The sequence below is a fragment of the Thermobia domestica genome, chromosome 13, assembly GCF_964235325.1.
Source record: "Thermobia domestica chromosome 13, izTheDome1.hap1.1, whole genome shotgun sequence".
Lineage (NCBI taxonomy): Eukaryota > Metazoa > Arthropoda > Insecta > Zygentoma > Lepismatidae > Thermobia > Thermobia domestica.
This window is the reverse complement of record NC_137466.1, coordinates 49,873,107-49,885,787: the sequence shown is the minus strand read 5'-3', so window position 1 is coordinate 49,885,787 and position 12,681 is coordinate 49,873,107. Positions and strand designations below refer to the sequence as shown.

Here is a 12,681-nt window from a genome sequence, read left to right as displayed (position 1 = left end):
TCTACCTATACAGTCATTTCTGAACATTTTAATGATGCCCATCCCAAATAATTCCATAGTTTACAATGTCTGGTGCAAAATCTACACTTCTTACATTTATAATTATGACATGACAGCCCACAACAAACATATTTGCTTACATGCTCAAGTTAATCCGATTATCTTTTAAGCTTTCTTAATGTCTTTATTTTTTAAATATACAACAGACGCAGGCACAATTCTTGATTTGCATGACATTTTTTTTTTCTTTAAGCTAGATGATTAGCAAGAAAATTGGTATGTGATATTAATTAATTAATTTACATAGCAAGACACAAAACTCAAGGCTATTTTTCTAGTGGTATGTATAGTACAAACAAACGAATATGAGGAGGGGAAAAAAATAAATATTCTGTTGTTTGGTATGCGAATTCACATTTATAATACGCCCATGTCATACTGCTTGTTAAGCAGAATCACTTCTCGCGTTGAACAGAATGCAAATCCATTATTATTATTATAATTATAAATGATGTTTTAAAGAAAAATTTTATTGTGTATGTATGGAGTGCGTTTTTCATCCCTATATTCTTCAATTCAATGTATTTGTCGCACCAAAAGTATTGATACGGGGGGGGGGACACAAAGTATATCTAAGTTTTAGAAGGATCAAGGAAAATAAGTGTTAGAATGTTACAAAGTTTTTTAAAAAAATACCGTGGTGGACAAACACCGTGTGTGTGGGTTTCCTCGGGGTTCTCCCGTTTCCTCACACTTTATTCATTCCACCATTTGATTCATATCTCATCATCACCGTCTCCTTTAGCCTAGCCGGCATAATTGTGGGACGTAAAACTAATTTCATTTCATTAAAAAAATACGTAAAAAAAGTAAATTCTGCAACAATAATAATCGTACATTTTAAAAAGCTATGCTTTTATAAAATGCATAAAAAATGAATATTTTTGGTAGGGTAAAATGAAACTATGATACGTAGTTACAAACGAATTTTAACATTCTTCTAAGTTGCAATGCAAATACTTGAGCAAAATATAGGATAAATCAATTTAAAAATAAATAAATTAATAAAATCTTACATTTACTATCGTTATTTAGCTCTAACGGCAGTACATTCATTGCTCAGCCAACGTTCATAGTAGTTACAAAATCATGTTTATATATGTATTAGCATTCAAAAGATAACGGAAAGAAGGATTTTGAAGAACTTCAGACTTCATATTATATATAGTATGATAAATGTGTATAAACAACTCCACAATACCGCGGGAACGTCTACATTACAACACATGTATCTGCCTTTACTTGTGAATTATGAAGGAACTAATTCTGACAATCATAAAACTGACGTAACTAATATACACAAATGCTGCACGATCTCGAATTATACAGCATGTGTACAAGTTACATCATATTTCTCAGAATGAGACAGGGAAGTCCCTAATGTGCTTATAAATCCATACAGATTGTTTGGAAGGTAGATTTCTTGTGATGCATTAAAAAAAAAAAAAAAAATCAAAATACACCTTTGAAGTGAAAGAAAATCTTATCAAATGTTATTCAGCTTATTAAGTTTGGCTACATGTCTAATTAACGTCAGATTAATTTGCCCCCTGGTGTCAAGAAAATATGTAAGAGTTTTGAGAAAAGGACATGCCATGCATAAAGGACAACAAGGTCTTTTCACCTGCGAGGTGAAGTTGTCCACATGCGAACATTGTTTACTGGCGCCCTGCCAAGTGAAGGAGTGCGAGAAGCAATGGAAGGCGGGCGGCGGGGTTTTGATGCACTGCATGATCATCAACTACCTCAAAAACAGCTGTCTGCGATGCGCTACCTTCCCCAAAGTATCACACTTTATACTTCACACCTTTACTGACCTTTTCATGGCGTTTTGACTAGAAATGAGATTTCTAAACCTATATTTTTGCGTGTAATTCGTACATGTGTAGCACTGATTGCTACGCGCGTGCGCACGAGTCCCGTCCAACTGGCGCCGAATCATCATCATTATTCTACACGACTAGCGAACTTAACTTGCACTACAAATATCCTGCCGTTTGGCCACACAACGTGTATATAAACATGAAAACAATGAAAACTGAACAAGTTCATTAAGACTTGCTAATTTTGTTGATATGTGCCTGGATATAGCATAATTATTCAATAACTGATCTTCCTAAAATTATATCTATAAACCTACAATCTTCAATTTCCACCTTTTACCTGGGAACGTGGTTTGTTCTTCGAATTTTGCTCTCTACGATAATAGAGAAAAAGAGGAAACTGAGATACAAATTTTTCACAGTACGCACTGTTAATCAGACCACACAGAATAAAAGTACACGAAATGGTTTATCTTGAAATGAATTTTTCTTTCTTTTTCTTTTTTTTAGTTATAAGGTTACCATACGGCATACGTTAGCATTTATGCGGACACATCCACAGTTTGGGAGTAAATATTTCCGTCCACACACAGTTCGAACACGTTTTTAAATGATTAAACCTAGACACTCCATGGTTCTATTCCTTATTATTGTTTTTTATTATATACTTTCGGCATATCAATCAAGTATGACAGTACATTCGCAATAAAGTTAGCAAAGTGGAAGTGTGTTCGTATTTTGGTATTTCAGAATATAACTATTTAATTAGTCGAGAAAAAATAAAACATAATGTCGTTTGAGCAATGTTTACTAATACAACGGTTCAGATTCTAAAACTGAAAACAGAAAGGAAAGTTATTTCCTGAACAAAGTTCGAATCTTGAAAAAAACATATGTTGAACCACCACTATCTCTCTTTATCCATCTCTCTCTAATATTTTATATTATATATATATATATATATATATATATATATATATATATATATATATATATATATATATATATATATATATATATATATATATATATATATAATGTTGAAGTTTCGTCCAATTGTATAATCGAGCAAACACAATGCGTGCGTCAACTTTGCACACACTATAAACATTTTATGACTGAAAATGTTTTGTGCAGTGTTCTCATTGCAGTATATATCCATTCAGTTTACCAAGTTACGCGCATAATTCTGTTTCAAAATATGATATTCATGTTTTCTGGAAGATAGTTCCAATCAAATTTTCACTCAAAATACTTCTATTCACCACAGTAACAATCTTGATCTTTCAATAAAAAAATTCAAATATACATGTAAAGACTATTTAAGAAATTACATAATTTTAACGAGTTTTGATAGATTTAACTCTCTCGGGACTAAATGATTAAAGTCATCCTGTCTGGTGATGATGAGAGTAATTCGGTTCTTGGATTTCACGTGGTTCGATTCCTACTAAGTTGTAGGTCCACGTTGCATATAATCTTGACGCTGAAAGGGAACTTAAAACTACAAGTTTTAAGACAAAACTTACTCGAGGTAAACTTTATATATTCAAATTTTGAGATAAAATAATAAAAGAAAATTGAAAATGTGATACTACACAAAGAATTAAGAACACTTTTGAAATTTAAGAGTAACATTTCGATAAGAAAACTCCACTTTATCGAAAGATTAGTTTCTTAGTACATGCACTAACTTGTACTCTGCTTCTCTATAATTATTCTTTGAAATCAGTGGCGTCTTATAAGGAATCCACATTGGTAAAAAAAAAAAAAAAAAAAAAAAAAAGCTGTCCCTATAAACTAAGAGAAGAAAGCTTACCTATACAAGAATTTATGTATTAGATGCGATTTCTTCCCTTAGAGGAGAACCGAAGCTAGGAAGCACTTTTTTTTTTTTTTTTTTTTCGAATCTCAATAAGTACGTAAAATGATAGTTAAAACTCTTGAGCATGTTGACGTATTTTCTGAAATTGTAAACTTGTTACTTTTCCTGATTGACCAAACTCTTTCCTCCTACAGCCCTCATTGGACCGACCCCACTTGTCTTACCCGGGACGGAAAGGCCGTGGGTAAGAGAATTTTGTGAGTAACGTGAATTCTAGAGTAGATTCCATGCTACTAGACACCCACCCCAAAGTTCATGTGGGTCCCCTTGTTGTATTTAATAATGAACAATATTTGGCGTAATTTCAATGCAATTTGTCTTAAAATCCTCATTTATGTCTTCTGCATCTGAATGCCCTCCCCCCAATTTACAGAGAAATAGGCGCCCTGGACTAGACCCACAAGAGATGTTATGTTGAAGTACAATTTTACTTCTTTTGAGCATTGGCTTTGTGGTAGCAGAAGGGTGGTATTGTAAATAAAGTCAAATAACTGAATTAATAAAAACTGGAAAGCAGGATGTGATGATTTGGCTGTAGTTAACAAAATTTCTCCTCCATAATAAATAAATAACTAAATGAAATAATACCGTAAGAGGCAATCTCTAATGCAAGTATATAGTAGGCCTATACACTTAACACTACCACATTACTATTTACAAGGGCAAACCGTGAGAAAATAAATGAAAGCGTACCACCACCTCTTTTAGTGAAGAACATAGGTATGTGTAAGGACGTGAGACGCAACGGTAAAAAGCACACTTCTTGTTTGTATGGTAATGAGCTGGGAAGACATTTGACACATCACCACTAACACTTCTACTATCTCCACCTCAGAAGAAAAGAAAGAAAGAAAGAAAGAAACAAGACCAAAATGCATTACAAGGCGAGTAATATAAATAGGACACATTTTCTTGAAGCAAGTTGTTCGAGAACTAGCTCGATCTCCTCCAACAAGAGCTTGTTCGAAGGAGTAAAGCAATTATTTTCGAATATACATTATACAGCCACTTCGTGTCTTTAAATAATGTTTTACTATAAAAAGCAGCCACGAGGCACGATATACATGTTTGGAATAATTATTGGAAAGTGACCTTGTGCTCAAAACATTTTGACACTGGAAATTGAACTTTGTATCTATAGATCATCAATAGGTATTTTTATTCATTAATAACTGGACACTTAAACACGTACATGGGTACTACTATGTAATGTATAAATGAAATACTGAATTAAGCAGCAAACTCTTTTATAAACCCCTACGTGGAAAAGGAAAAAGAGGCAGCATATATTTTTTAAGTTCTCTTCTCTGCAAGAGCTGAGTCAGGGGTGTCTATCAACTTTATAAATGAAAAGACTATGCGTATTGGAATGGTGAAATGTATATGGTAAATTACATTTCAGACCTCTGCTATGAAACGGAAGAGCAGGGGCGACATCCTGGTGACAAAACTACTATACTTAAGATATATCTAAAATGACGAAAGGTGATTTAAGTACGTTACGTTATAGGATTTTTTTTAAACATTCATATTGCGGTATGTTGTACGGTATCTTTCTACACATTCAACTAAGAAAATTTGCTCTGCATGTGATCAACATAAATATGTGGAAGTCTTCAAAAATTTCTAGCAGAGGCGGCTTTAGCGGGTAGGCACGGGCCTACACAAAAATTTTGAAAAATTTATAAACGCTAAAAGATACAATAAAGAGTAAATATATTTTCCACTATTTATATTAACAGTAGATAATTATTGAACAAATACCATCAACCACTACTGAAAAAGTAATTTCGTGCTGTCATTAATCAATCAAATGTGTATATGTATCCATAAGCGAGGGAGCGGTTCTACCCAAAATGAAAATTCTAAAGCCATCCCTTCTAGATTAGTCCAAAATTAAGTTAGCTTGTTATTCTGACATATCTGAGGCTGAGAGGTAAAACTATGCCAAGTCACTTTTTGGCTGAAATTGAGTTATCATATTTTTCTTTACTTACATTAGTACGAGGAACACTAGGAACGTCTAGAGATGTGGACAACTGAAACGCAAGAAGTGAACAATTTTTCCGTCAATAAACAATCGACGCAATTCAACAAAATATTGTCTTGCAAACACTTTTTCGTTTCTCCTTTAAAATTAATATTTTGTGGTTTGTACTACTTTACTTCTCAGCCCCAGATATACTTGTGTTTCATATTTCTTATTTCTTACCCTAAAGGCTCTTTCTTTCATATTCATTTCAGTAATATTGCAAGTTTCATTCCTCTTAATCAGATAATCTTCCGATTAAAAAAAAAAAAAAAAATCGTTGCAGGCTCCACCTATAAAATACTCTTCATGTTTCATGTTGATCCAAATTTTCATAGTTTATTCGTGCCACTTGTTTAAGACTTCGTAGGTCAAAAAATGGTTTATTAAACTGCAAGCACTGTTAAGTGCTTATAGTGTAATAAAACACTTTTCTATATATTATTTGGTATATTGTTCATTATTTTCAATTTGATTATTTAGTATGTTTATGCTGTGCCTTAACTCTACAGATACAAAAATTGTTGAAGAAAAAGCGCTCTATATATCACAATCACACCTGGGATTGTTGCGAGCCGCAGAAGATGTAAACGAGAAGAATCTCCAAGGCAGCTTCTGAAGCGATTCTTTACAATTTTCATGATTGATTGGTTTGGTTTGGTTAATTGAAGTAATCGTTCCTTTCAGCAACGATGCCTTGCCTATAGCTACATTACCGATTCCAGTGTTGCCTTGGATGTCCGGACCTTTTTGTTGTACAGAAGAGCTAAATGGATGCCTTATTTCGAAAGAAGAGTGGGAACATTAAAAGAATGAACATAAATGAAAATATTATCAGTAATAACAATCGTATGTCGTGAGAGCTTTGTTGGCCGCAGAAAATGGTTTGGCGGGCCGCATGCGGCCCGCGGGCCGCCATTTGGACAGCTCTGGTCTATAGGATGGTCCAGAAGTATGGAAACACTAATAACTGCTGATAAACGCTGGAAAATATAACCAAAGTAATAACGTAGCTGGGGAATAAGGATGTGGGGTTTGAAGACACATCACAATGACGTCCGCCATATTGAATTTTACGCAATTGTTTTAAGGTGAGATCATAGCATATGATAAGTTATTTTAATAGCAAATTCTTGTGGAAATTGAACGGTGCTGTTATTTTCGCTCTAGCGATAACCATCGCGAAGTTATAACTGCTTATTTGTATCGTTGTACGTGACTTACGAGCAAAATACTCTTGACGCATGGAGAGCACATTGAGATCGTGCTGACCTCTAAAGAATGAAGCACCATGGCGATTGCACGCTATTTTAACAGCCGTTATCCAGAAAGAACTCCGATCAGCAATGGTACTATGTTCACTGTGCTGAAGAAATTCCTAGAAACCAAATCTCTAGCAGATCGACTCAAGACTTGTAGACTACGCACAGCGACAGATGAGACAGTGTCGGTATCATTCAGTAAAAGTTCTAAAACAAGCATGCGTAAGGTAGCCCATGAAAGTGTTGTTTGTCAGTGAATAAGTGGGATCCTTATAAGCTGCAACTTCACCAACACCTTACAAAATATTATTCAAATCATCGTCTGCAATTTGCTCAATGGGCCACAGAGCAGTTACAACAAAACCCCACAGTCGCATCGGACGTATTGTTTGCTGATGCAAACGTTTACGTGTCGGGTAAGGTTAACAATTAGAACCTCCGGTACTGGTCAGATAGTAATCTGCATTGGTTTGACACATCCGTAGGTGTTCTAGGTAAGGCGATGGTGTGGTATGGTGTGGTGTGGCGTGTTGGGGGACTCGCGTTATGTGTTCATTCATCATCATCATCGACGCGACCCTAACTGCGATAAGTTATAGGCGTTTGTTAGAACAATTGCCATTACTGCTATCGGAGAATAGATCATTCCAAGTTTTTCCAGGACGATGGCACCCCAACCCATTACGTTAATTGTGTCCGTGAGTGTCTCGATCACCAGTTTCCTAACGCGTGGATTGGTCAGCGAGGAGCTGTGGAATGGCTTCCTCGTTTCCCTGACCTGACCTGGTGAAGTCTGCTGTGTATGCGGTAAAAATCAGGGATCAAGATCTAAGGATGTTCAGGATCAAGAAATGAATTGTGGACGCAGTTTCAACATTGCAGACGACATTTTGCGCAACTAGTTCTGCGTAACTGGGAACTCAGAGTATCTGGCAATGGACTGAAATGGGGAACTCACTGAAAACGTCCTGCAATAACACAGTGTTTGTCATATGACTAACCTCTTTTATTGGGAGGACACCACAGAAACAATCGTAACATTCGTAATGATTAGTGCTAGGGAAAAACTAATAGTGTCATTCAATTTTTATTCAAATTTGCTATTAAAATGACATCACATGCCATAAATTTTATGCAATTGTCATAAATAAAAACTAAGATGGCAAACTTCAAGATGGCGGACGTCAATGTGTTGTGTCCTCAAACATTTTCTATATTCCTATTCCCGATTTGCATTGTTGTTACTTTGGTTATATTTTGCAGCATTCACCACTTATTCACCAATTGTATCACCCTGTATAAATTCCATACTTGCTTGATCAAGTTTTATCAATTCGTGAAAACTGAAAGAACATTTAAATGTTTTACCTGTTAATCAAAATTTAAATTTCATAAAATTGCTAGATCTTTATTTCGACGTGTTACCACGCGTCTATGATTTTTTTTTTCAAGAAAAAATTATGATCCCAGTTGAATGTCTATTACAATTAATAAAAGAATGCCTTGTTTATACGGCGCGAAGTATGAAGAATTTACTATTTGCGACATGATTTTCGCTAAAACTACTAAAAGAAGCAACCAACTATTAAGGGTTGTTAATGCAGCGAACGAAACAGCTAATTGTTTTTTTTGTAATTCAGTCTACAAGGAACATGAAATAAGGTGTACTGGATAGTAGGTGTTTTTTTTTTTTTATCTACATATTTTCCCGGCGTGAATAATATAATAGGTCAGCATATTTGACCTGATGTAAATAATTTTGAAAGATATTTTATCATAATATCTTTTAATATATACGCAATCACCATTTATCATAGCAGAATAAAATAAAATTAAAAGATTTTAAGTAAATTCTAAATTCCATAATAGACATTATGATTGATGTAAGTGTGAAGCTAGCATCTTCAAGAATTCGTGTAAAATAAACCATTGTACTGATAAAAATCTTCAAGCTATTTAAAATTAATGTCGTGCTTTAAAATACCATTTCTTCTTCTCCCTCTCTGCGAGTTTTTCTCTGAAAGGTTTTGAGTTCACGCAGGGAAGCACATATTAAGTTCATTCGGCACTACGATAGGTCATAAATTATATTGCATTCTTCTCTGGATGAACCCACTCCTTAGGTAACTTGTTCAGGGCTGGCTGGCTTGACCTAGCTTGTTCTGTAAGCTTTTTTGGCTACAGCGAAACGACCATATGGATATTCCAAATAGTACCATCATCTTGCATATAAAAAATACTGCACTTATGAAATTATTACGTGAAATTGTATTGTTAGAAAGAAAAGGTGCGATTCTGATTATTTTCCAAATTTGTCAATAAACTTGCATTGCAACCTGCTTCCCAAGCGTTCGTTTGCGAGAGCACGACACGAGACAATCTGTGGACACCCCTTGGTTACACTGTGGCCTTGAACATCACTGCCTCTGAAGGTGGCCCACGAAAGATGCTGATACCGTCTCAAATGCAACTTATTTTTTCTCTATCTTTCGTTCCTTCGCATTGAAGGTCATATTTACAGAAATAAAAGGTAAGTACAATAAATAAAAATAAGCATATTTCAAAATAATAACGCAAAAATATTCTACAACAAAAACATGTGAAAAACATGTGTGTTAAAGAGAATTGAATGTTTTGCTTATGCTCGGTATCGGTTACTGAACTCCAGCCAGGCGCATGTGTCTGCATTAAAATACGTGCACATCATAGTCTCCGACGTTTCCACGCTCAAGGTCAGGGTGGGAGGCTTTTTTTTTTCCTCTTTCGGAGAAACCCAAGTACTTGAGATGAATTTTGAGGCTTTATTGTTTTCCTGAGCGAGGAACTGGTTTGCAAAAAAGATTTTTTTAATCACCTCAAACAAGATAATAAATACTCACCTAAGCAAAAAACAAAAAGTGTCACGTTAAGCTCACGTCTTAAGTGTATTTTTTTTATTAACGCTTTTTGTAATATGGAGAGCTTGAAAGTTAGTACATAGTAAACAACACGAATATTCAGGTACATGCTTATAACATAAGCTATACCAAAGTATTTTATGTAGGCCAATGTCTGTAATGGACCGGTATACGCCAATATGACATATCGCCACTTTTTATTCCATTAGGTTTTTATACCGGCACTTTTAGAAGTGATAATTCTATACCGATATATCAGTTTTGTTGATGTGTATTTAAAATTTCAGAATAGATCAACCATTACCGTATTTTCATTGAATTCAAGAAGAATAAGAAATAAAAATTAGAAGCTGAAAATGTATTTCTCGATATAAAAACAAGTGTGATCCTGTATTACATAAAATATTTCCTCCCTTTGTGTTGATTATTGGTTGAAGCGAATTAAACTTGCCACGGATAAAGAGTCCAAAAAATATAGTATCCAGCCAGACTAACCCAAGTATCGATTTTTGCAGAATAGACCAGTATTGTTTTGGTCTACTATGACATGTCAGATAGAGTGAATTATATCAAATTGTGTCTATTTGAATAAGAGTATAGCTTGTCTACTTTGCCAGATAAAAATTCACATCATTTCCTGTACTTTGGTATGAGTAACTCAATTTCGCAAAAATTAATATTTGATCTAGTTTGGCTGGATACCATCCTAATAATCGAAATATCTTTGATAATCGTACTCAAGCAGAATGTTCATTTTTTTTTTTTCTAACTCTTTCGGTCGATTAGTGAAAGTAACAACCAATAAGTTCTAGTTTAATTCTAAAAGCGAAGTTTTATTCAATGCGACAGCAAACACTAAAAGGCCAGATGCAGTGAGTGCTGCTGAGCAATTTGTTTAAAAATTGAAAGCGATTTCAGTGATTCATGTGATATTTTGCGAGATATAAAAGTAATGGACCAAGTAAAGCTAACATCAGCAATTCGAGTAAAGGTGAGAGTAGTAAGTTTCCCAACTAACAGATGTAATAACTTGACGTAGTATCATTTGAAAAAATACAACTTTACGTTGAGCTGGCAAAATTGTTAGCTGTGTTGTATTACAGAATGCTCCCGCCGATATTTGCATGGTTCAAAATTTCATAGTTTTTTTGTTCATTAGTTTAAAAGTTACAAGAGCATGTCAAGATAAGTAGTCCACCTTGTACGTATATATACTGGGTGAACCTGAAAGATGTGCACAAACTCTGGGAGGTGATTCGTGACATCAAAAGAAGACAAAATGTTCTCTTGCATATTGTCGAACTCCGCGTCGTGTAAGAGTGACAGGGGTGACACCTTGGAATCGAAAATTGAATCGTGACAATTGGAACGGAATAGAAAGATGTGTACAACGTACACGACGCGGAATTTGACAGCATGCAACAGGACTTTCTGTCTTCTTTTGATGTCACGACTCACCTCCCGGAGTTTGTGCACATCTTTCAGGTTTACCCAAATTTCGCTGTGGCCTAGCGCGCAGAATAACAGATTTTCATTTTACTTAGGATATGACTTGAATTGAGAATACGAACACAAAACTAATTTGCTACGTACTAAACAGTAAAATAAGTAAATGAAAACAGTAAAAGTGACAATTTCATAGTTGATTCAGATTCTTGATTATGTGTATTTTCTTTAACTTGAAAAAGTTTGAATTCACTAACTACAAGACCCCAAAGTACTGTTAATCCTATCTCTAAATACAAGTAGAAAGAAAGCGGTCCTTACGAAACGTGTTCGTTAATTTTGAAACAGAGGGAATAACAGTTTACTTATAAAACGATGTGACAAAATTTCCTCCAATTCCTAGGATATTTAATAGTTAGACTGAAAACTGGGATAAATAACGTGTAAAATACAATGTAGTATAAATAGTGAAATTAGGAAGAAATAGTTACACATATTTTTGTTGATCAAAATTAGAAATTAAAGAAAGTGGGGGGGGGGAATGTTACAAGGAAAGATTATGGAATGAATGAATTAATAGTTTTAAGAATGAACTTTTTTTTTAATGGGAATAGAATGTTGAATTATGACAGGATTCATTTCTAATTTTATGTTAATATTCATTTAAATTTGACATTTTTTTCTAAAATGTCTTTTTTTTTTGCAACAAACGACATAGTTTAAAGTACGGATGGTCAATATTTTCCGGAATCAGAAATTTCACTTTCCGGATTTTTCCGATTTTACTTTCCGGATTCCAGAAAGCAAAAATTTGGGAATTGGCCATCCCTAGTTTAAAGCGCAACTAATACTCTACTTTTTAAAAAATATTTTCTCGAAAACTACGCATAAGGACTTACACTTACCCATATCAAATGAAATTTATCGATTGATATGTTTTAAATACATAAGTCCTAAGACTTAAATAAATAAATAAAAACAGTATGTATTGTATCGTTATACGCTAATATTGTAGAATAACTAGACTGTGGGGTCCTTTGGTTCGATCGCAAACCTCACCAAGTACGTTGTGTGGTGGACAAACACCGTGTACGTGAGTTTTCTCGAGGTTCATCCCTTTACTGTCTTCATTGCACCATTTCGCTCATCATCTCCCTTAGCCCTGGAGCATAATCGTGGGATTATTATTATTATTATTATTATTATTATTATTATTATTATTATTATTATTATTATTATTATTTAAGGACGGTACAATAAAATATTATATTGTAATCCT

At 34.3% G+C, this 12,681-nt stretch overlaps 1 protein-coding gene across 1 annotated transcript in view; it reads right to left on the bottom strand.

The window, feature by feature from the left end:
• Sema5c (Semaphorin 5c) overlaps window positions 1-12,681 on the bottom strand; it is a 157,993-nt gene that overhangs the window by 21,015 nt on the left and 124,297 nt on the right. The window lies entirely within an intron of this gene.